General features: G+C 44.1%; 1 protein-coding gene and 1 long non-coding RNA gene across 2 annotated transcripts in view; one reads left to right on the top strand and one right to left on the bottom strand.

The window, feature by feature from the left end:
- Nucleotides 1–25,880, top strand: part of LOC129506221 (aromatase) — a 150,768-nt gene that overhangs the window by 54,724 nt on the left and 70,164 nt on the right. The gene's annotated exons all lie outside the window — the stretch shown is intronic.
- LOC129506222 (uncharacterized) lies at nucleotides 34–23,651 on the bottom strand. The gene is made up of 3 exons (XR_008663725.1): nucleotides 23,575–23,651; nucleotides 1,704–1,742; nucleotides 34–227 (listed from the first exon to the last, which is right to left on the bottom strand). It is a non-coding gene; the product is annotated as an uncharacterized LOC129506222 (long non-coding RNA).

The raw sequence follows: 25,880 nt of genomic DNA on the forward strand, positions 1-25,880 counted from the left end.
AAGTGCAGACTGCAAGTTCTGTCTCACCTTCTGCAGACGTTCCACTGTCAGTTCAGGTTTCAAAGCCTTTGCTATGTGTTTAGGTATATTCCACACATGCACAGCTTGGAGGTATAGCCCAGGACTTATGTTGGTTCATACATGGAATCCCTTTGTCCTATTCTTTCCTCTTCACAATTTTCCTCACATTCTTCAGCTTCAAGGATCATCGTTCACTGGTCTCCTGGCTAGAAAGATAGGGCTCTTAGAGTTGTAGCCACTAATGACATCACAGCATTTCATTCTACTATGCCTGCCATCTGAATAAAGTGGCAAGAGAAAAAAAGAATGAGATACAGTTCTGAGGAACCTGGGGCTTGGCTTCCCAGTAGGCTAATTTTACCAAAGAAGAAACTGAGGGATGTAAAAGACTGTCCAAGCCCACTCAGCCTACCTGTCCTCTACCTGTCCTAGATAGCCTGTGAGTCGGGAAAGTCCCTGAGGTAATTGTGGGAGCAGTGTAGTTCAGAAGCTACATCTGGCCTTCAGACTGAACTGAGAGAGAAAAACATATAAGGACAAGAACAAGAATTTCCCCCACCCACTCTGGCTTGCAAGGGCCCCCTTTGCAGGTCATTTGTCCAGAGATGGGCTATTTCATACAGTTGTTGCTGTCTATGACTTCTGTGCAGTTTCATGAGTCAGCTAGCTCACCTTCAAGTCAAAGCCAGGAGAAAAATTCTAAGAAACTCACTGCCACCATATTGGTCATGTATTGAGTTTTTCTTTCCCCAATCCAGCTGCTTTTGCTTACTTTTCAGAGTCCTCAATTGATTGCTTTGTGTATTTGTATTTTGTTCAGAGTGTTTAGTTGTACTTAGTGTGAGAAAGAGTACAGTGTCCTTCCTCCATTTGGTTGGACTTGCAAGTCTAACCACATACTTGGAATCCATCTCTTTTGGTTGGTGCTCCCCTGGGACTTACTGGCAGAGGCCCACTGATAGAACCTGTTATATTTAGGAATCCTATATCCCCTGGTCTGGTGGTGCCAGGTCCCAGGAGTCTATGGTTCCAAGTTTTCTGCTTTATTTGGGTTGATACTTGACATAGATGTTCACTCAACAAAGGTGCATTGAATGCCCCTATGTGCTGTATCTTGGAGCTACAAAAATGGCTTAAACATCATCCCTGTCCTAAATGAGCTCACAATTCAGTGAAATAACAGAAATTTGGACTAGAAATTTAGGATCCAAGGTTGAAATCTTTCTCAAGTTCTCTTGTGTGCTTCAGAACTGCAACACATTGTTAGCATTTCCCAGATTGATTCTGGGGACTTTCCCTTTCTAGAAAACATCTTTGATAGTCTCCCTCTTCTGAGGAGAACCAATAGCAAATCACTTTTACAAAATAGTATATAAAGTACTATTTTTATAGTTTTGTGAACCCTACAAAATGTCGACTACTCCGTGTAATAGTCTTTTGCCTAATAAACATAGTCTTAGAGAATACAGTCAGGTTTGGGGCCCCAGAAGTCAAAAGGGAAATGAAGACATTGGACAGTGTCCAGAGTAGCAATTGAAGTGTAAAAAAGATGAAATCTGATATTAAAAAAAAAAAAGAGTGGGAGAAGCTGAGGCCATTTGCCAAGGACATAATTTTTCATAAGGAAGATTAACTACTCCCCCAGCCCATCTCTGCTACCTTTTCTCTTTGAAAGCACTTACCTTCTCTTTCTGCATCAAATTAGTGCCAGTGTGTTAAATCTGGGAAAGGAGACAAAAAGTGTAAGAATAAGTGTTAGTCATTTAGCTAGCACAAGTAGATGCCTTGCATCAGCAAGAGTGTTCTGTGTATTAGTTATCTTATCATCCTCATGACAATCCAGCACACCTTTGTGATAAGCTTTGTGATTCCTACATGGTTGACAGGGAGACAGACTCAAAGGTGATGTGATTTTCTCAGGGTCCTGACAAGGAAAATGTAGGCTAGAGCCTAGGTATCCTGAGTACAGGTTCTGTTTTCTCCACTGCACCAGCCCGTAAGACTTTGGGGTCTGAAGGTTTTCCCTTCTCACACCACTACAGCCAAAGCAGTTTTCTATGTAACACATGGGTCATTCTGAGGAGTGTGAGGAAGAGATACTACTGTCAATAGTGGGATCTGGAGTCTCACAAGAGAGAAATTAGTCCACTGGGAAGCCAGCCCCAGGTCCCTCAGACCTGTATCTCCTTGGGAGTATAATTCAAGAAAGTGCTTATCTTCCTCTCTCAAAAATGAAAAATTCAGAAATTGACCATGAGACAAAGGAAGAAAAGGTGAAGAAAGGGTGGAATCATTTTCCAGGACTACTTCTTCTGATGAGGAAGGTGATTTGGGGATGGAGGAGGGACTGCTTGGTCGGGATTAGTAAAAGCAGGGGGTAGAATCATCCCTAGTTCCCACTGGGCCTCAGTGCTGGCCTTGGCTCAGGACGGCTGGGAGTGTTAATCTGAAAGTCCTCTCTCCCTCCTATGTGATCAATGAGAGCAGCTTTTCTTCTATTTCTGGGAGGGTTGGTGGAATCTGCTTGTTGCTTTCCGGAGCACACATACTGAGCTTCTCCTTGTCAGTCTTCCTTATGGCTCCTGCCTATCACCATCTCATGTCCTCTTTCTAATCTAATAGCCAGGAGAAAAGAAATGAACATTGATTGAGCCAAACTGTATTTAGCACTATGCTAAACTTTACATTGATTAGTTTCTAGCAGAGGACTTGGTACTCTCTAGGTGCTCAATAGATGTTGGCTCTTACCCTTAGTGTCCCCATCTCCTCCATTTCACTAGTCTCCCAAGGAGGTAGTGGGTGCCTACTCAACTTCACGACTGCTGAAGAGTGGAGGTGAAAACAGTGTCAAAATGGGTGTGTGTGTGTGTGTGTGTGTGTGAAAATAAGACTAGCATTTGGGTTAATCACTCTGGCTTCTCAGGCTTCTCCTCTTGTATGAGGCAACATAGAAACCAGCAGCCTAGCAGGGTACTAAATAAAAAGATATGTGGAAGCCTAGGAAATTTCAGGCTTGAGCAGCACCTCTAGGCACCAATTTGTCCCCGAAGAGCATCTTTAAAAGTTGTCCCAGAGCAAGCAGACTTTTACACCATGATAATGCTTTGTTCCAGATGTGACTAATTTTTAATCTCTGAAGTTCTCAATTCATCATGAGCTAATTCTCTAAAAATGTCACTGTAAGCCCACATACAATTATATTTCTCTGCAAAGAAAAAGGAAGGTTGCCTGAGATCACTGGTCCCCCACTAAACAAGCTGAGTCTTGGCCAAAATCTTTGAAGGTTTGTGACATCAATAAATTCCCTAGAGAGGTATCATGTCTTTCAGATTTTTCTGTATATTATACATATATATTTTTTGTATATTATATTTTGAATGCCATCTTCCAACCTCCTTTCCCCCTGCCCCGGCTGGTCCTTATCACTTTTGCCATAAACTCTCAACAGGCTCCCTGCTGCCAATCCAAACAAACACAACTGACCACGGATCTTCATGAAACACTTGCTTTTGTTGGATCCAGAAGACTTCAGTGGCTTTCCACTGCATACGGGAAAAGCCTAGACTCACTAATATTTTCCAAATATCTCCCTACTTCCTTTGAGATGAATCCCACCTTCAACCCAGCTGATTTTATTGCTACACAAATATGCCTAAACTCTTCCAACTCTTTGTGCCATATGTGATCATCCTGTATTGTTAATTATCTTTATATATCTTTAATTTACTTTCCACCCATGGATGTGAGACAACACTATGCCATACTTTCCTCACAGATAGGCAATTGATATTCTATTACACAATTTACTAGAGCTTTAAAATTTCATATGAAGATAACTTTGTCATTAAAAACATTTTATTATTTTCAGTGAAGATTTATGGCCCTTGAGATGGTAGAAGAAAAAGAGATGTAGGGATTTCTTTTTTAAAGCTATTTGTCCATCCTATGTATATTATATAACCCCTGATTATTTCCAGTGTTAAAGAAATTGTCCTCTGGACCTTCTAAAATGATTCAAACATTGAAATGATTCACCAGTGTGACCCAATTTTTTAAAAGAATAAAAAGAAGAAATAAAACCCAAACATTGGTTCCTTTGAGGGGAAAAATAAACTGGCTACACTTTTATTTTTTCAATATTTTCTAAGATTGAAAATGTACCACAAAATGCAAGAGTTTGCTTTTGCATTTTTGGTAACAAGTAAAACATGAAAAAAAAAGCTCTAGGACACAACTAAATTTCAGGGAAGAAACTTGCCAAGTTTCACGGCACAAAAATGAAGTATTTGCCTTTTAATGAAATACAATTTTGATGTCTCCCCAGGATATAAACATCATCTCTGGGTTCTTTCCTTTCCACCAGTCTCTTGTTGGGCAGGAGAAGTCACAGAGCCTCAGCCTTCACCACTCATCTGAGCATTCCTTTTGAGAAGGAAAGACTCATAGGTTTAGTTCCTATCACAGCAATCCTTAGGAAGTAGGCAGGGTTTTTTTTTTTTGCCCGACTTTATACTTCAGCATAAATATATGCTGACTCATGGACTGACTAGCTAAACAGAATGCTTCTTGCTTTCTAGCTTCTCATGGGGCTCTAGAGCTTACCTCCTCCTGTCTTCAACATTTACTCCATCTTTACCCACTGAACTAATTTTCTGTTGCTACATAACAATTTACCACAAACTTAGAGGCTTAAGACAGCATAAGTTTATTATCCCACATAATAATTTTCCCATACCAGAACAGGCACAGGTACGGGATAGCTGCTCAGGATCTCACCGGGCTAGAATTAAGGTGTTGGCCAAGGTTGTAATCTCACTTGAGGCTTAGGGTTTTCTTCCAAGCTCACTGCTTATCCAATTCATTTCCAGCTCCTAGAGGCCACATGCTGTTCCTACCCATATAATTCTCTCCACAACATGGCATTGCTTCCTCAAGGCCAAAAAGGAGACCCTCTCAGAATTCTACTTGGAATCACTCTGACTTCTAGGAAGTCCTGAAACCTTTTTAAAAAGGTCATGTGGTTAATTCAAGCCCAGGATAATCTCTCTTTTAATATATTTAAAGTCAACTGATTAGGGACCTTGATTACACCTAAGCCCCCTTTTACCATATAAAGTAATAAAATCACAGGTGTGAAATTAGATCTTCACAAATCCTGCTCACTCTCATGGGGAGAGGATTCTATAGGGGACTGGAATCTTGGAGGTCGTCTTAGAATTCCACCTACTATATCTACCCCCTCATCCTTAGTCCATGGAGCTCAGTCTTCCATTTAACAGTTTGGCAGAATAGGTCCCAGATAAGTTCCTTTGTGATTCCTGAGCCTTTCTCTTGATGCGGTCTTTCGGATTTCCTCTCTGGGTCCCTCTACCCCTAGATCCTTTCCCATTGCCCCTCCCTAGTATACCTAGTAAATAAATGCAAGTGTCCCTTCCTTTGTGATCCTCTTCCCTCTATTCTCCACCCTCTTTCACCAAGCAAAATTAGGAGCTCTTTGTGCTCCCTAACATCCTGTATGAGCCTCTGTGCCAGAAGTCATCTGCTTTACTGTCACCTTGACATAGCTGCCTCTCCTCTTGGCTCATAAATCTCTTTAGAAAAGGGATCTATCATGTCCATTTCTATTATCTCAGAGCAAAGGTGCAGTAAAAGGCACACCAGGTACTCAGTAAAGGTTGAATGAATGGAAAGCCCAATAGTAGTCCAGCAGAAAGTATGTGGAGACACAAGGGGCATTGTCAGCTGGCTCACAGCATGGAGGTGTGAAGACCACAGTGGAGGGCAGTGCACTTGGTGCTTCCTGTCAAGTTCATAGTATCTGACTTTGGTTTTGAGACAATCCTAAGCACACGACTATGTTCTCCATTCATTCCTGCTAGCTGAATTTTTCCTAGAGATATGACATAAGCCGTGACCTTACAGTGTTCTCAGGAATCATCCAAATTTTTCCTGCAATGCATTGAAGAGTTGATACTCTTGGGTGATGTTCTACATTGGAAGGAAGAGAAGCAGTCACTTGGGAATAGTAAACTATTTTGAATTACAATCCTAAAGCTTACCTTACTAAAAAATACATTTTAGGGGTGCCTGGGTAGCTTAGTTGGTTAAGCATCCAACTCTTGCTTTTGGCTCAAGTCATAATCTCATGGGTTGTGAGATGGAGCCCCACCTTGGGCTCCTTGCTCAGCAGAGAGTCTGCTTGATAATTCTCTCCCTCTGCCCCTCCCCCCAGGTGCGTGCTCTCTCTCTAAAATAAATAAATCTTTAAAAATGAATAAATTTTAAAAACCTAAATATTATGCTGAGAATTTTCCCTTAAGAGAGATACAGAGGCAATGCCATGTCACTGAGAATTTCACAGCTTATGAGGATTATCTTACAAGAATTTCTAAGAGTAATAACTCCATCTCCAATCTACTTTTCTTCCTTTAAAAAATATTAACTAGGGATCCCTGGGTGGCGCAGAGGTTTGGCGCCTGCCTTTGGCCCAGGGCGCGATCCTGGAGACCCGGGATCGAATCCCACATCGGGCTCCCGGTGCATGGAGCCTGCTTCTCCCTCTGCCTATGTCTCTGCCTCTCTCTCTTTCTCTCTCTGTGACTATCATAAATAAATAAAAATCAAAAAAATTTTTTTTAAAAAAATAAAAAATATTAACTATGGAAGTAATATTTGGAAAATGCAGAAAATGTAAAGAAAATAAACATTCCCCATAAAACTCACCACTCCCCTGAAAACCACTGTTAACAAGATTTGGTTTGGAAAAAAATAGGGAGTTTTATTCCTGAAAAGGACTGTTGTCTCCATTTAAAACTTTGCAGTGAATGTTAGCCTTAGTGATGCTGGGTGGAGGAGAAGCACAAATCATGTAAAGGTGATTTATTTGGCAAGATTTAGTTCCTGGCTAGCCCCTAAAGGGAGATGAACAGGGAGAAAGTCCGTGGTTTCCATTATACCCCCAAGACAAGGAAGGAATGCACTATGCAAATCCAGCACCAGGGAGAGCGCCAAGTGGGACCTTCAACTCAATTTTTTTTTTCAAGATTTTATTTATTTATTCATGAGAGACACGGGGTGGGGGGGGCAGAGACACAGGCAGAGGGAGAAGCAGGCTCCACACAGGGAGCCCGACGTGGGACTCGATCCCAGGTCTCCAGGATCATGCCCTGGGCTGAAGGCAGCGCTAAACCCCTGAGCCACCCGGGCTGCCCAACTCAATATTTATAGAGCCTTCCATATGTCTTCCAAACCAGAAAAACAGCAAAAATGTTAATTCTTTAAATCATTAAGTAAATACAATGTCAAAATTTAAACAAAGTTGCCGTTAAATGAATACACTTGAGGTTTCTAATGATTTCCTTCTCCTCCATCTTGTATTTTTTCTCCCTGGCCTTATATTTCTCCCTGTACTTTTCTGCTGCAGAGCTCAAAAGCACTGAAAGCATTGCCACCACTATCATGATCACCTCTCCTACCCCACCTTTTTCATTTGAACACCCCCTGCATCCTGCCCTTTTCTTTGCACTTGCAGCTTTGCAGGATCCACGTACTCCCTGTGATCCTGGGCCCTACATATCTACTCACATGCTGGGATCTTCAGGCTCCTAGGGGACATTTCTTCTTACTGACCTACCAACAACTCAAAAGTTGAATTTCTCATGTCTCTCTTCAACTTGGCTCCCCTCTCCCCTCTCACTCCTTCCTGCCATGTAACCAACTCCATTTGTTAGTCTCTTAGGAAGGCCCTTAGTCACTGGCCATTCCCTCTGCACACACAACCTGCTGGTTTTCTTTTCTTTTCTTTTTTTTAAAATTTTTATTTATTTATGATAGTCACACACAGAGAGAGAGAGAGAGAGAGAGAGAGAGAGGCAGAGACACAGGCAGAGGGAGAAGCAGGCTCCATGCACCGGGAGCCTGATGTGGGATTCGATCCCGGGTCTCCAGGATCGCGCCCTGGGCCAAAGGCAGGCGCCAAACTGCTGCACCACCCCGGGATACCTCAACCTGCTAGTTTTCACCTCATCTTTATTCAGATGGTTTCCACCACCAGGAAACAGAGGTTTCAAAACCTGGACTGGCACTTTGGAAACTAAATCCATCTACATCTACTTGGCACCTCCAAGCACTTATGTGTTTAGGGTGGGCTATGTGTCTATGTTGTTTATGCTATTGATTTATTAGTAATGACATTAATGATTATAACTTAAAGGCTACTCTGTGCCAACACATATATCTTTTTTAAAAAGACACAGGCAGAGAACAAAAGTAGCTCAGGATACTAAAGGGCTATGATTGGAGGGGTATCAATAAAGAAGTCTCCCAATCCCCCAAATTCCTTTCCTGCCCAGCCTGTCATGCCTAAATCCTCTAATAAGAATACATTTCCTTGGGGACTGAAAGTTCGCACCCTCACCTCCTTCAGCACTCCCCCAACTCCACCCCTATCCGACCCCTACTGTTGAGTGCAAAGACTTCTGGGAGCAGCAACATTCTAAGCTGTTAACAGCTAAAACCTTCACAGAGGATTCTGTCCCACAGCAGCAGTTGGCTGAAGACAGTGAAAGAGAGAGGTCTTTCAGGAATGGGTTGGGAGTGAGAATGGAAGGGGAAAGGTAATAACCACCTTTATGAAGAGGGAGACCCCAGGCCCAGGCTCCTTTCAGCCTACTGACAGAGTGTGCTGTGCCACGTTTAGCGCCTCACTCCTTCCACAGCCATTCCTGCATGCCTCCAAGAAGGTCTATTGGGCTCAGCCCAGCAAGGGACCCAGAGATGAATCAGACATGGATCCTGCTCTCGAGGAGCTGTCTAGTGGTAGAAAGTGCCAAATACCATAGCAAAGACAATTCCAAGGGCCATGGGACTTCAGAAGAGAGAAAGGTACAGGCTGATCATCAAGGCAGGCCTGCCAGAGGAGGTCGCATTTGAGCTGGACTTAGGAAGGTGACAGGGATCCACAGGCAGAGCTTGGAGGTGGTGTTAGTTATGGTGATGGACACCTTTAGTCCAAGACTGTGATCTGTAGGGGGTGGGCAGCTGGAGAAAGGTGAGAAAAAGCCCAAGGAGACTCTGGGTGTGTTCTCTAGTAAGAGGACACCAGGAATGACACTTTGCCTGCTTTAACATTTTGCCGAATGTTGCCCAGATGAAAATAGGCCATTATTTATTTATAAGGAGTAATGGTTAAAAGTTGAGAAATGAGGGCTAGAATGACAAGTGCTCTCTGAGGGTGGTTAGGCTGACCCTCAGCGCCATTCTATGAGTATTTGAAGGGAGAGCCAATGATATACCTCTAGGCCTAGGCAAAGTCAGTGAATGCCCTCAAGCAAGCAATGATGTTTCACAGAACGGGAGATGGGACCCCAAAGAGTGAATATGCAAGACTGTTTACTTGAATTTGCAAGAGTATCAGGTTGATGTTTAGTTCATGTCTGCCAGCAGGAACAATATGAGCACATGTTTTGAGTCTGTAGGCAGAAATGAGAAAGAAGAGGACTGGAGCTGACATGGCGGGGAGGAGTTGGTAATAATTTGATGAGAACAACAACAAAAAATTGGTTAAGAAGGGGCAACTGAATGATAATATAAAGACAAAAGGGAAAACTTATTTAAGAAGTCCACACTCTAAATATTTAATCTAGTTATTCTTTTTCCCTTTGTTGTTGTTTTAGAATCCTAGCTCTACCATTTTGTAGAGACTACAGAGAGACCTATGAAAATTTTTTTGGCAGGGAAATTACACAAATATTATTCCTTTAAAAATGTTTATGCAACTTACAAGAATTGTTAATCTTTGGTAGCATCATTCCCTTTGGACTTTGATCTTTAAGCCCAGACATAACCAACATTTCCCCATGATTAATGTCATTCCCAGTGAGCTGAATTTAGTCAGCAGTAACCCTAGCCTTGGAAAGATAAAGCAACCCACTGATACTTGATGGAAGAAAAGCTGGCAGATAAATCAGGTCTAGTCAACCAAAGGATGAAGAGCACAAGACTCAGGCCTGAGAGAGTAGTAGAATGCCTTGGATGGAGGCATTAAAAAAAGGAAGGCAGGCAGGAAGCATAGTGGGTCAGCCAGAGTAGGGTCAGCATGCAGACCTGTGGCTCCTGATCTTAAGAATCCTCTGGACAGAGGAGGAGACATTCTCTGCTTGACCTTTTATATACCTGGTTGGACCAGGAAGGGGTGGATCCTTGACCTTAGAGGTGTGGCCACCCATTCCCCACTCTGCCCCTCGCCCCCTCACCACCCCCCCCCTTCCAGAATGAGGTGAATCCTACTTCTGGTCAACCCAGGATCTAAAAGGCTAAATTGACCTACCTAATTTGGAATGGAACTTTTATGCCCTCTAAGTTTTATGCTTAATGTCTGCCATTGTTGGGCAAAAACGACCATAAAATAGTGCAAATAATGTCAGTATTATCAGACAGGGAGGCAAATGACAAGGGACAACATGGCCAGGTCAACTACTTGGGCTCAGGATTGGCAATTTTCCCAGTGTGAGAAATTGCCTTTGAGGATTTTTCCACATCAATTTTTTCTGCCTCCAAACTCAGCCTTTCTAGCATCTGCCTCCTGTAAGTTGCCTTAAAATTCCAGCTTTTCTATACCCACTCCCAGCTCAAGCAAAATGCCTCTTTAACTCTTAACTGTGGCAGGTCCCTTTGGATCTGATTTCTCTTCTGACAGCTTCTCTACCCTCTGGTCTGATTGTATTATCTCACCTGGGGAGGTAGTTTCCGTTCTTAGCTTTCTGTTCACTTCTCTTCGCCTCTTTCTCCTTCCTGCTGTTTCTTTGATCACACTTTGCTGGCCTTCAGTCCTATTGGTGTCCAGTTCAACTTGTCCCCTACTATTATTTTCTGTTTCTGGGAGTGATGATTTTCTTAAGGGGAATGTTCTCATTGCTATACTTTTAAACAACAACAATAAAAAACCAATAGCTGCACTAACAGGGATCTTCAATCATTTGATACACTAAAAAGGCACTGAAGATGGATGTAATCTGGGAAAAATGCTCTTCCAGCAGGAGCTGGTTCCCAATGTAGGGCTAGAGGAGGAGCTGGTGGTGATACTACTCAGACTCTGCAAGTGGCACAGGAGGCACTTCCAGCCTGGCAGCTATGGTGGAACAGGCTCTTTAGGGTTTTATTCTTGAAAGTCTCTACCCTGACTATTGGCAGAGTGAAATGGACTCCTTCTAGTGCACCTGATCATTTGCTCCAGAGATGATTTCCTATGAAAAGAGCTGAAAAGCACCACAGTGATTTCTAGAGAGTCTAGGCTGTCAAAGACTAGCTAATAGGCTGTTTGTGGCTCTTCTGGTTAGTTGTGGTTTGGCATACAAACACAGAACATTCAGTAACTTATGTAGAAAAATGTTGGAAGACTCCAAAGAAGCCTAGACAGGGAGGGAGTCAGCTGAGTTCAGATCATGGAGTTTCCTTTTAAGGATTCCTTAGGGATTACTTCCCTCTCAAAACCCTCTATGAATTTCTATGAAGAAATGGGTCTAAAGAGTTTTACTCAAACTGGTCTCAGGACTCTTGGTGGCTCAGGACCCTTAGGTGGGCTGACTGACAAACTGGAAGAGCGGCTTTGTGATGGCATAGTCCGTTTTGCCTCATTGGCTGCTCTTCCACCTGCCCTGCTGCTCAGATTGGGTCTGCATTCTATTACCTTCACACAGAGGCAGGTACATAAATGAAGGCTCTCCCATCTCCACTTTTGTCCAATGAAATTCTACCTCTCCTCTGGCCCAGCTCAAATGTCACCTCCTCTGTAGAACCTTCCATGAATTGTCCTGTTGGGAGTCAACATTTCCTTCCCTGGGCTCAACTATTTGGTTGGGCACTCCTCTAGATGCTTAAAAACTGGACAGAGTGGTAGCAAAGGTTTTTTCTCCCCCCTCCCCCCTCTCGCCCCAGTCTGTAAACTACTAATGAAAAGAAGATTTTGAGCCCCAACATCACCATAAAGCTAGAAAGGTGGCACTTATTTTTTCAGCCATTAAATTCCTACAAAGGGGCTTCTCCTTGCTCGCTCTCTGAGGAAGTGCCTAAAAGGGGTCCTCATGGCCTTGTCTTTGTAAAGACACAGTCAGGTCTGCAGAAGGATTTGAGCAGCTGTGGCAAGGCAACCCTGACCACAGGGCCTTTTCATGCTCCAGCAGACCTGATCAAAGGCCACTTTGGGAACAGCTCTGCTACTAAAGCTGTGAGGGCAGGAGCGGGGGAGGAAAGGCAAATGTCAAAATCCTTGTATGATCCTGTGTAGCAACTAGCCAACTAGGGGATGAGAATGGGTGACAGAGCCTTTCACCTTTAGGGTCAGCAGCATGCTGGGTTGCAGGGCCAGAAGGCCAGAACATCTGTCAGCTGGGCAGCAGCTACTATGAATGAATCGCCTTTGTCTTGTTGGGGGCGAGGATGAGTGTGTGTTTATTTGCTCAACAGAAAGCCATGTAAACCAGGGATCAAAAGGAAGCCCCAGTGATGATAAGAGAAGCCCAGTTGCCATCAGACAACAAATGCCACCAGTAATGGAAAGGAGTACATGGGAGGCTCTGGAGGAAGGGTCCTCTGTTTTGGCAGAGGACCCTTGCCTCTCTATGAAACCTTCTGAGACAAAGGACTGAGGGATCAGAAGTGCCCTTGCTGGCTCCAAGAAACCTAAAGGGATGGAGCTGGACAGTGGGACCCGGCCCAGCCACCTTCTTTCCCAGCTTCCCACTAGTCATGTGAGCAAGATCACATTTGCAGTCAGCTCAGGACTTATTTTCTAATTTAAGAAAAATAGTACTCCATTATCCTGGCAATGATTCTTTGCCTCCAACCCAGTTCCTTTTTCTCACTTTCTCAGCAACAGCTAAAATGGGACAATGATTAGCAGTTGAGCAATTTCTGAGTCAGTATACTAGCAATGGTAAGAGTTACTGAGAAAGCAAGAGTTCAGAGTTTTAGAAGCAAATGATGCACAAGATAGGCAAGGAAGGAAATGTTCTGGACCACTGTTCAATAAAGGAATCCCTTGAATTTTATCATAGAAACGACAAGAGCCAGAAGAGTCCTTAGAAACCATCTATTCCATTTTTCCCCTCCCTAGGCAACTGCTTCCTTTCTACAGATGAGAAAGTGGGTGGTAGTCAGGAATGAGACACTTAGTGCCAGGAGCTGAGCCAGGGTGAAAAGCCAAGTCTTCCCAATTCTCACCTGATCTTTCCACAATGTTTCTGGATTCCTTTACGTTAATTTCAATGATACATATCAGCTTTTAAAAACACAGGCTCATGATATACCTCCACCTAAACACTTTGTCATACCATGCACCATGAAGTAGTTAATATCATTACATTTAATGATCACCCAAGGCCATAAATGGTAGTGAGATATCAATATATTTTGTCAATATAACAGAACAGTAATTTCCTAAACTTAATTTTTCATGGTATTGAGTCCATAAAAGTTTGAATTATTCTACAAGCTCTAAAAATAAATGTCAAAAATACAAAGTAACTTAAATATCATTAGAGCATTAACTCTCAGCTTATAGTGAGTGGACAGATAACCTTATACCATCAGCTGCGGCATAACCCCCATCAGTAAGGAAGGACCATTTGATTCTATGCTACCCCAAACAGTAGCTACATCTCAACCAGTGGATCCTCCCTGGCTCTTACTGTGCTTCTCTCCAGTTCCTGCTTTGCTCTCTGAGGTCAGTTCTATGACTGGAGGCAAAGAGCTAGGTTTAGAAGATCCTTTCTCTGCCTCTAAATCATTCTTCAAGGCCCAGCTCAAATGTCTTCTCTGTGGAGCTTTCCTGGGTCCTCCCCCCAACTCTTCCCCCATTCCTCAGAGTGACCTAAATCCTCTTCTCTTCTAATGCTCCCACGGCACCCTGTCCACAATGTCCCTTATAGTCACAGCATTAGGTGACTCTACTGGGTCTCCACCAGCCCTACACGTGTTCTTGTTTGTAATTCCTGATATTTTGGCCTCAAAGACTATTATGAAAATATTAGCACTAATTGGTAATACTGGGATTTCCACAAGGTCTGGATCACTAGAAACAAGATGCCACTCCTGCAGTTGGCACACAACAGTTCAGTGAGAGGAAACCGATAGAGGAGGTATATGCAGGAAAGCCTTGTTGAAATCATGGAGGTTGAGGTGGGCTATGAGAGCCTGGTCCTTAGAACTGACCTCTGGGTTGTTGGAAGAGAAAGAAGCCCCTCTGGAGGGAACTAAGGGTCTGTAGCAATAGTTCTAAGTGATACATTCAGGAAGACATTAAACATTTGAGGCAATAGCCATTATTATAAAGGAGAAAATGGCACTGTACTCTGCGTACCACCCTGTAGGCCAACCACGCTGGACCAAGGCTGCTGCTGTTTGGCTTGAGGCTTGCCTATGGGGAAAGAGGAGATTGCCATGATCCTGAGCCAGGAGCAAGTAAAGATGGGACAGGGCGGCTTGGGGATTTGGAGACGGGGCCTTTCCTGTAGACTCTGCTGCTAGTAGGTTATGTGGCTTTGGGCACATATGCTCCCTTTCATATAGGGCCTAAGATAGACTAATCTAGAAGAGAGGACAAAACAAATCCTAAAGTTCCTTCCAGAGGCCTAAAGGTCTGGGATCCTAGGGCTGCATGAGCTAGATTTCCACCACAAACCTGTTCATTGGTGTCTCTGGAGGGAGATGTACACAAAAATCACCATGTCCTTTTAAAAATCTTTGAGTCAAAAATACTTGGTTTCCCACTTTAAGGTAGCCCTCAAAGGAAATTATTCTCAATTTAACTGATACACTGGCATGAGGTTGTAAGCCCTAACCAGGAAGACCAAACCAGAAATGTCTTGTCTTGGGTGGCTCAAAAATACTTCATTTAAAATAATTTTTTAAATTATTCATGAGAGACAGAGAGAGGTGCAGACATGGGCAGAGGGAGAAGCAGGCTCCATGCAGGGAGCCTGATGTTGGACTCAGTCCCTGAACTGGGATCACACCCTGAGCTGAAGGCAGATGCTCAACCCCTGAGCTGCCCAGGCATCCCTAAAATAATTGTTTTCTAAAACTATATTTTAGAGGTATATAAACATTAGTGTCAGAACAATTGTTCTCCATAATTTAATTCACAAACAGGAGCATGAAAAATAAGTGGTAACATAGGGAGAACACAGGGAGTAAAAGGAAAAGCATTGTTTTCTCTTGCTAAGTAAAGTCATGGAGGGAAAAACCAAACTTTGATCTATTATCATTGTTTCATGTTCAGCAAAGAACATATTAATACCAAAAAAGCAAAGAGGATATAATCTCAGCATAAAGGACAATCCTTTACATTGAATTGAGTTCTATATAAAAAGAACCTCATTTCAGTGATTAGTTTACCATGGAAGTTCACTGGTCCATGGATTGGCCCCAAGGATCACCATTTTAGAGGTGATAGCGTCATTTGGTGAAGGCCAATAGATCCACACTACTGCTTGGTCTTTTTTAGTGACCAGCCCACACTACTAAGAAGTGACTGTGAAGGTCTTCATCCCTGTCACATCCTGTGTGCCATCTTGACTTGGAAGAGGGGTACTTGTGAAAGCATGTCAAATCTACATCCATTCTTTTCTATTTCATCCTCCAATCTCAGAGGAAAAATGTACTTCATTTCTGCTCTTCAGAGTCTTTCTCTCAAGGTCCTTTCTACCATAACCCCTACCCAGAGGTTTGCTGTAAAACGAACTCCAGCATCGGCCCCCTCCCCTAGCCCCAGTCTGACATAGACCACCCCCCTCCCCATCTTAGCTCTTATCCACTACTGCTCTGGAAATGTGTGGTCTTTGCCCTGATGCCTCTCATCCTCCCAAGCCCCTCTTTCACCTGCCATCTGGCTTCTAGCCTCACCTCTTTGGAAACAATGGAACAATCTTGAAGCAACTTCCTGAAATCCAGGGGCTTTTCCTCGAGTTTGGCCTCAAACTCAACCTGTCTGTGATCTTTAAAATGCTCTCACACACCTTGAAACATCCTTATGTCTGCCTTGCTTGGCCTGGCCATGTTTTACTGAGCCACTTCTCTCTTTTCTCACTCTTCTCTCCACTCCCCAAATTCTCCTGCTGCCAGAGCTTTGTGATCTGTGACAGGGCCAGTTTTCTTTCCCAAAACAGTCCTGACTCGCTGGCAACTCATTTAGAATCTTCCCAGAAAATGCAAAGAAGTTGACTGACTACTTCAGTCAAGTCCAGGGGGATGGAGGAAGCATCAGTCTGTCTGAAATTGGACTTTTTCCCATTTTTATTCCAGTCTCTCACTTAACTCTACGTCTCTATACTCAATATCAATGCCTTCCTGAGCGTCTCCCAGATGTAAAGTACTCTGTTGTGTGCTTTTGAGGACCAGGATACTAATCGCACATGGTCTTTGCCTTTATAGGGCTCCCCAGCTTATGGGGGGCTATGGGGGAGTAGGTGAGCAGAATTGATATTTTGGTTTCCTGGTGGCAAGGCAGTTCCGTGGGAACTCCGTGAGAGATGGCCAGTAGGTTAGGGGAGTATAAATGTAAAGGAAGATCCTTGGCAGGAACTGAGAGAAAAGTGGCCAGAGTAAAGTTGGTCTGGACTCCTGCTTAATGCTTTGGCTAACGTTTCACTTGTCCTTCTGAATCACCCTGGCATTATCAACAAAGAATAATGCATGATCCTTCTGGGAATAAAAAGCATTTAGTAACGCTTCACAAAAAATTCTTTTGTAAATATTGTGTCCTATCTCAAAATTATTATTTTTTTTTTAAAGAAGAGAACATTAATTCACTGCAAGCCCACTCAAACGCTGAAGAATTTAGAGTATTTGGCTAGAGAGCTTTGTAATGAACAAGTGGTTCAATTATTCTAGTTTCATTATACAACGTATCAGACATTCTTTGGCATCAAGGAATTAAAGCACATTTTCTCTGGCAAATGGCAATAATATTTGAAGACATATCCTACACAAGTGGTTCTTGACTAAATGTAGTTCCATTTAAAAATAAGGGTTTTCACATGATTTAACCTCTTAGAGTCTGGTCTCATCAGCCTCATTCAAGGAGGCAGGTAGCTCGGACTTGTTAATTTTCTGTTTAAAATAATTTAGGCAAATCTGCAGTTGACACTATTTGGCACAAGCTTATTCCCACAACTCAGCAGGTCATCTGGGCCCCCTTCCCTATGTTAGCCAGTATTCCTCCTAGAGGCAGTCCTTTCTACTCAAGACCACCATGGCCTGTGGAGCATTGACACCCAGATCTCCCAGCAAGCCCGTCAACACTGTCTCTGTGGACTGGGCCTGTGGCTATGAAAAGGGTCCCCCATTAGACAAAATAGCTTCCCTTGGGGAGAGAGCTGCTCTCCACCATGTAGAAGGACCTCAGTCTTCCTCCTAGCATAAATGTTTAGACAGGCCCCCACTAGCCCACACTCCTTTGTGCAATTTAGAAAAAGGTGTCCCATCCAGAGGGATACAAAGTTTGGCAAGGAAACAGGGGCTGGATTTTACTTCCATTTGGCTCCGGTATGTGTGGTCCCAAGTAAAGGGAGCTTGTCCCTTGGCTTTTAACGTCATTCTCCCTGGACAGCCTCCTCTCCAATTCGAAGGCAGAGGCCAAGGAACAGGCTAAATCTGTGAAAGTTATATATGATTTGCTAGGTTATGAAAATGCTCAAAGCTTTCTATGGGATTTTTGGATCTACAAGACCCCTTGCCAGTGTGAGCCATTCCCACTGCTCCATGGAGGGTGAGGCAGGACCATCTCCCAGATCCCAGCATTGCATTGGAGAGCTACTACCTTTAGAGGCCAGTGATGGTGGCCGAATTACAACCAGTGAGGAGTTGGGGTTAAAAGGTGGTGTCACAAAATTGCTGAATGAAGATGTGGTCTGTCCAGGGGTAATACATAATCCAGTTGGGGGTGGTTTCTCTTTTTGAGCATGGCACAGATTAAGAAGTGAGCGATCAAGTCTGTGCAGTTCAGTTGTTAGACTGGTCTACAGAGATCCTTTAGCCCTGCCCACCTTTTCCAGTCCACTCTTCTCTTACTGCCAAATTTCTTGAAAGAAGAGTCCACACTTGCTGTCTCAGCGGCTCCTCTGCCCACCGTCTGACTGGATCTGATTGATGGAGAGCACCAGTGTGTTCCTTGCTGAAACTGCTGGCCTTTTATTGTTTGTTTTTTAACTTGTCAGTGTCAAGTGTTCTAAGCTGATGGTTTCTCTTTCCTGTTTTTATACTGTCCTCCTTGGACTCCAGTTAAATGGCCCTCTCCTGGTTTTTCCTCTACTCTGGTAGCTTCTTTTCTGTTTTCTTTATTAGTTCCTAAGATGAGGGTATCCCTCAGGGCTCCAGCCCAAGCTTTCTTCCCTGATCTTTACCTTCTGTATTGGAGATTTGATGTGTCCTGGAGTCCTGATCTATTTCCAGATCTCTCTGCTCACATTTCAAACTGCAGGCTGCACTCTATCTTGCCGGTCCCTCGACATGTTCAAAGCCATTTTCTACCCTCTATTTTGCTTCTCATTTTGGATCCTCTAGAGAAAAACTCTGCAGCGCAAAGGGCCAAAGAATTTGGGGTCACATCCCTAGGTTAGAATCCTGGTTCTACACTTTTCTGTAGCCTTTGAAGTAAGGTCCTTTTTTTTTTTTTTTAACTGTTCCATGAATGCTACCAATGCTCGTTCTGTAATAAGTACTTGTTAAATGTTGATCCTTTTGCCTATTGCTTATTAGCATGAACATTTCCCTCTAAAATGGGCTTGTCTCATTCTCAGGTGATTCCTGGGAAACTGAGCAGGAACCTCAAGTTAGATAGAAACCCCGAAGAGAGGCGAGTGTGGGCTTGCAGGGACTGGGACCAGCTAGGGAAGACAGCATTCAAAAGATGGTTTTGCAATTGTCCAATTAATGTAATAATTATTTTCCTTCCCCTACACTTCTCCAAATCCAGATCAGTTCTTCTGAACCATCTCTCACATTGGTCCCCTCCTTTCCACCTTGAGGGGAAGTTACCTGGATCTGGAGCTAGTCTCTCTTTTAGGCTCTGCCCATTTCAATCCACTTTTCCCATCATCACTGCCTAAAGCACAGCTCTGATCATATGAATTCCCTGCTTAAAAACCTTCAGTGTCCCCACCCCTAATTCCATACCTTCACTTTCAAGGTTTTTTCAATCTGTCTCCAACCTAGTTTTCTACCAAATTTAGGCTGGCTCAATCAAGGCATGCTAGGACTAAAATGATACATAATCTGGGGGCCAGAAGAGAAAAGGAGAAAGATAATGTCCTACCCAATGGCATTCAATTTAGAGCTTGGAGACAATGCTGTGGGGTCCTGGGGATGTTCAAACTGGAGTGGATGCTTCACCTGCACCTAGGTGCTGGGATCTAGCCCTCAGGGCAATAAACATGGCACATCTTAGGCAAAGGATCTGAGCCTCTGCTGCAGCTAAGCAGTTTAGAAGTCAAGGCACTGCTTGAGGACCAGTTGGAAGTCCAGAGTCTAGGAGATGGAGGCAAAATTCCAACCTCTCTGGGCAAAGCAACATGATAGGGGAGGGGGGAGAGAAAACAGCAATGCTGTCATCCCAGGTTTAAGGCAGCAATATTAATTCTGGACTCTGAAGGCAGAACCTCAGCTGTTTCTTTTTCTGTTTCCCAGCTTTAGGTGAGAATCTTGCAGATATTGCTTGCTTAATTGGGTTAACACACCTCACTAGCCTCACCTCCTTCTGTAGAAGGTGCCAGGTCCTTTGAAAGTTCTCGCATCACCTGGCCAATTGGAATTCTCATAGCCAAGACAGAAGGCAGATGGCTTGTGTTTTGGTCATAAATCTCCATCTTAGGCATTGAGTAGAATGTTTACTATTGCATGAAAAACTTTTTTTTCAGATTCTCCTGGAGATTTAGGAATAAGGAGTCTTAATGTCATTTGGCCAATGGACATTCTTTTTCCATTTTAAAGAAGTGAAACTCCCTCCAGGAACATGAAATGAATAGTCTACCATGTGGTGAGAAAGTAGAAGCCTACCACTGTCTCAGTTCCTTGACTACTCCTAGCAGCTTCTATGCAAGCATCTCAAGGATCCCATTCTGAACTGACTCTTTTTATTATTAATAGCTAACATTTACTGAGTGCTTACTATGTGCCAGGCACTGTGCAAATGGAAACACATTGCCTCACTCCCAGGTGGCTCCTGGGAAACTTAGTAGGAATGTGAAGCAAATAGAAACTCTGAGGAGTTAGGGGAGCACAGGCCCACATAGCCTGGGGCCAGCCAGAGAAGAGGGCCTTTAAAAGATGACCTCAGTGTCACACACCTGCTGTCTGCCCTCCACTCACCCACTAGTGGGCCTGAAGTTCAGTGGCGGGGAAGGGACATGGTGGAGGGATGTGAAGGCTGTCCATGTTTGGCCCTCACCAGCTTCTGCTTGGTCTGGCTGCATGAGTGTGTGTAGGATATTGGAGCACTGGAAGAGAGCGCTCTCCCCCCCCCCCCGCCCCCCTGCCAGCAACTCCAGCCCCCTGAGGGTCAATGCTAAAATGCCTTCAATTGGGGATAAACTTTCATTCTTTAATTCACTGGAAAAAGGCTTAAACTACAAATTGCTCTTGAGAAGGTAAAAGGGTTGCCTTCCATTTATAAGAAGAGGTGAATGACTCAGGAAAATTTTCTGACAGAGGCTAGGGAGGATGCCCAGGAATCCTATCCTGGCTGTCTTAGGAGAATGGGGAGAAAATGGGGGGCACACAGTGGGCAGCTAAGAGTTTTGCAGGCAAACCTGCCCTCAAAGCGTTGCATAAGGTCCCAAAGTACCCACCCAGCTAGAGAAAGGATGGTGGTTTGCAGCCTTATGTGGGAAGAAGCCAAGAAAGATGACAAGCAGAAGCAAGTTCACACCCCTGTTGATGAGAGCACAACTCTTGGAACATGGAGCCTGGAACAGGGATCCAGAACAGGGGCACCCTGGGAAAGTGGCTCCATGCCCAGAACTGTCCCATCCAGAGAACTGCACAAGCAGTGACCTGGTCACCTACTGATCCAGGAGCCTTAATTTCCTAAACTCATGATTTGAGAAAGAAATTCTTTGAAAATGTTTTTAGAAATGTGTATGAAGTCTAACAAGGCATTTGAAAAATAGACATGTGTATTTAGTAAAAGCATAAAATAAATGCCCTTCATTGAAAAAAAAAAAAGACACTAGGAAAGTGGGACTGTCCTAGATAATTTCAGCATGTCTGGTTGTCAGAGATCTATCTGTACCCCCCTGATCCCCCTGCTTCCACTAAAAATGTAGAAATGTAGGTAACCAAAAACTCTTATTCTATATATAGCAGTAAACTCATTTCAGAATAACTCCTCTGGCTTAGTTCACCTTCCATTTCTCTTGGTAGTGCAAGAAGGAAGCTGGAATGTGTGTGTGTGTGTGTGTGTGTGTGTGTGTGTGTGTGTATGCTGGGGAATGCGGCTATTAACCACCATATTACAGATCTCTTTGCCATGCTCAAGGTTGGCAGGGAAGGCTGGGAGATTGCAGGACCCTCTCATCAACAGTGGGCAGATGGTACGCTAACTGGAGGGCCAGCTGGGAGGGCAAACGGCTCAGCAATCTTCTATCTTAACTTAAACAAACGATCAATACCAGGGATTCACAAAACACAGTTGAGAGCCCCATTGGAGGGGCAAAGCAAAGACCAGTCCTAGGGCAGAGAGGTAGCTGTCACCACTGAAAGTAGTGAGTTTAACAGGAAGTGAGCTGTTGGGCCAGGGGTTCACATCAAGGCCTCTGTTTCCAGGCAGTGGGATATAAAGTGAAGGCAGAGTGTGGGGAATAAAAGCAGAGGAACAGGCTGAGGGGAGAAGGGAACTTCCACTGTCTAGTGGGCTGCAAGAGCATACGACAGAACAAGGAGGCAGAGCTGGAGCACTCACTAGACAGCTGGCCCAGAACCAGGAAAAGAGGTCCAGTGTAGTATAGGGCCCCTCGGTACCCAGTGGTAAAGAATCTAAGTTTCAGCAGGAGAATCCCAGGGGTATGGGATGGTGGAGAATCTGTTACTTGAGTAGCAGCTATGGAACACTACAAATCAGCTCTGGGGCAATGAGAACCAAATTAGACTGCTGGGGATGGGCAGAGTGAGTTGGTACCACACTGGACGGTGGGCAGAGATGTGGCTGCTTGAATGAGAATTCTTCTGAAGACATGATTGGTCTGGGAATGGGGCAGGATTGACTAGTCAGATACCTCAGTTGTCAGGATCTAAAGAAAACCACGGAAGGTAAGGGCTGGGGGCATAAGGCGAAGGGTAAACCATTTCATTCTTTCAAAAATCACTGCCCAACCACTGAGTGGTATAGGTATCAGCAGCCCGGGGGTAGGAAGATGAATAAGACATGGTCCTTACTCTTGAGAGGTTCATGAGTTTTTAGGGGAGATAGGCTGGGGAAAATAGACTCCAGTGCCTTAAGATTATTTGTCAAATACACGGTGCTTTTAATTATTAGATGAAAGCAGCTATTATTTACATTTTGCTCCAATAATATTCATTAGCTTACATGTATCACATCTAGTCAACCACCGACTGTTTCCCTGAGGCACTAACTTTTTAACATTCCATCTTAAATTCACACCCCACCTCCCAAGATGCACATAGGTTGGAATTTCCTGTTACCAATAAAATCAATTGGTTTCCTGGACCTGCTTTGGGTTGGACAACAAGAAGGTGGTGCTTCTGTTTCTTTTAATATAGCTTTAGCCCTGAATCACTGAAGAAAATCAGGAGCCTGTTTAATATTACTTTGGTAGTTTTAACTGAATGACTAGGGGGAAAGAGGGTGCCATTTGAGAGTAGGGTGGAGACCTGGCCAGGGTAGACTCAGGGTAAAGGTATTTGGGGTTCTGCGTAGGAACAGATCCCTTCTGCAGAGCTGTGATACCAATGTCTGAACTACAGCTGCCTGAGAACCTGAGAGGAGGCTCACAGCATCCTCAAGGAACCAGCACTAGAAGAAGCCCCAAGTCCAAGTGGGCTCAGTTTTTCCTGGTTGACTCAAAACAGACCTGCCCTAATTTGCCAAAGAACATGCCACATTAGGGTTCACCCTGCTTTACCGTGCCTCTTGGAAACAATCAGTTGCAGGCTGCCTTTCTTCTTGGCCAAAAAGTGTTGTTTTTCCTTCATCTTTAAAGAAAATATTTTCCATTACTTTGATTGGGATTAGTCTAGGGGACTGGGAAGGACAGGAAGGGTAAGGAAAGAAAGACTGATAAATTTTCTTGCTCATCCCAAAGGTCTATGTTTTGTTTGGAGTGGGTGTCACTTGGATGAGTTATGGGTGGGGGGAACACAAGAGTAGCAAGCCCCACTCTTGTCCATCCTTCCTGCTATCAATGGCACCCAATGGATGGAAATGATAGGTAGGATGAATTGAAAGCGTTCCCTGCTGGAATCCTCCTCAGCAAGACTGGAACAGGACCTCCTGTCCCCTCTAGAGGCCTCCTAGAGGGATATTCTGAATCTGCCACAGCTTACCTCTCTCAAGATGTCAGGGGCATGAGGTGTCAACTTCTTGCTTGTGCGTCAGCCAATGTTATCTCCTGTGCATATATCCTTTTTATTTTCTTCTGGGTGATTTTCATCAATCTTCCACTGATTGCCTGCTCTCTGTTTATAAATCAACAAATTCCCTGAAGAATGAAAACAGTTGGGAAACCCTGAATGGGGTAGGGAGGAGACAATGATGTTTGGAGCATACACAGCATGAAACCATTTGCTCTGCTTGGGAGGATTCCATTAAGCTATCAAAGGACTGGGAAATACAGATAGAAAACCTGTTCTTCCTCCTTGAGGAAGATTCCCTCAAGCTATCGAGGCCTGGGGCCCCTTATACAGTGGGCTTTGGACATACTCGCTGTAATCAGGGCACACTTGGCCTCAAAATGTGATGTGCTGAATGAAATAAGAAGCACTTTGTATTGTATCCTGCTGGTTGAAGGTTGTGGTTCATACAGGAATCAACCATTGAAGGAAAAAAAAAAATCCCAACAAAACAAGTGCCTGAAGACAGAACAGTTAGTTTAGTGTTTCTTGGCCTTTATCTTAGCCCGCCTCATTGAAAGATGTATATCTGTCCTAGGCTTGAACAATGGTGTACAGAGGGGTGGGAGGCAGGGTGCTTACCCGCAGATGAGAGGCAGCTGGTGGGATGTACAGGTAGAGAGAAGAAGGAGACAGAGATAGATTCAGAGGTGGGTCAGAGAAGAGACAAGAGGACAGACACTAGTTCTGTGAGAATTTTGCTCAATTTAACTGTACTTTGGTGAAACAATATTGCTGGTATTTCATTTTTTTTTTTTAAAAGGTTTTCTTTTTTTTTTTTATTATTATTTATGATAGTCACACAGAATGAGAGAGAGAGGCAGAGACACAGGCAGAGGGAGAAGCAGGCTCCATGCACCAGGAGCCCGACGTGGGATTCGATCCCGGGTCTCCAGGATCGCGCCCCGGGCCAAAGGCAGGCGCCAAACCGCTGCGCCACCCAGGGATCCCTATTGCTGGTATTTCAATTAGTAATTCTCCCCAATTTTTTCTCTGGAGGATTAGAATTTCAGAGTCAGTAGGTTACTATGGAATTTGTTCAGTGTGGATATTAATGTATGCACCTTGTGGGGGGCACATCACTTTAAGTACAAGAGGACCCTTGGCTTCTGTTTGCTTCCATGTTTCCCCCACCACATCATATTCTTCTCATTTCCCATCCCTCTCCCCAGCCTTTTCTCATTCAGTAAACTACCTAATAGATGGTTATAATTAATACCTATAAGCTGTCAAAGGCAGTGACTATATGGGTAAATTATTAATTTAGGATCAAACTGAGCCAGACAATGTATGAGAAGAACATTGTGGTTCTTTGTTCAAGTGAAGCAGTAAGACTGGAATGTGCGGTGCTGCTCATTAGGCTGTACTCTTTTTTTATGTTATCCCACAAACTGCAGTCCAAGAGCCCCCTGCCTTGAATGAATGTTGGACACATGTGCTTGCTCTGGAGTAAGCAGTTGGTTGATGGGTTCTTTGTTGTGGTCTTCAACGTATCAGAGCAAAGTATCTCAAAGGCCTTCCTGGTAGTAGAAGGTTCCTGTACCTCCCAGGAATGGCAAGCTAGCTACCAGAGTATTGGTATGACCACAACATTGGGAATTTAGTGTGGGTGGAAGTCATATTTTCTATGGCAGGGGTGGAGAAGAAGAGAGCAGGGAGAGAAAGGGGTGTTCCAGCATGAGGGAAGGGACAGAGTTGTTACAGGTAAATTTTCCTGGATAGCTGGATCATGTCTATTGCTGGTGACAGGTGCAAGAGCAAATCTTTCCCGAGCACCCAAGTGATACACTGCGTCTGGCCTTGCTCTTTAGGTAATCATTAGAGAACTGGTGGGTGTTCATGTGAACAGTTGTCTACCCCACAAAGCTGGGATGCAATCTGGAAGGGGGAGCAAGATGTTTAGAGGAATTTTTGCTGAGTAGGGCTATGATGATGTGCCAAAAGGGGAGGATGAAATGTGATGTCTTAAGGTCTCCATCACTGCAAGGAGGAGGCAAGACCATAAATGGGGGGAGAGGGGGGAGATGTGCAGGGGGCGCAATCAGGAAAGGGAACTATAACCACGTGTCTTGAGGTCTGTGCGCCATTGACCCAGGCCTCTGTGTCTCAAGGTCTTAGCATGCCAGAAGTCCCTAAGGGCTATAATGAAGACTTTTGAGTACAGAGAGGCAATCATGATTGCACAGGGCAAGCTTGGTGGCCATACCTCTGGCCAGGCTGAGCAGCTGTCTCCTGAGACA

This window comes from Nyctereutes procyonoides, unplaced genomic scaffold (assembly GCF_905146905.1).
Source record: "Nyctereutes procyonoides isolate TBG_1078 unplaced genomic scaffold, NYPRO_anot_genome, whole genome shotgun sequence".
Lineage (NCBI taxonomy): Eukaryota > Metazoa > Chordata > Mammalia > Carnivora > Canidae > Nyctereutes > Nyctereutes procyonoides.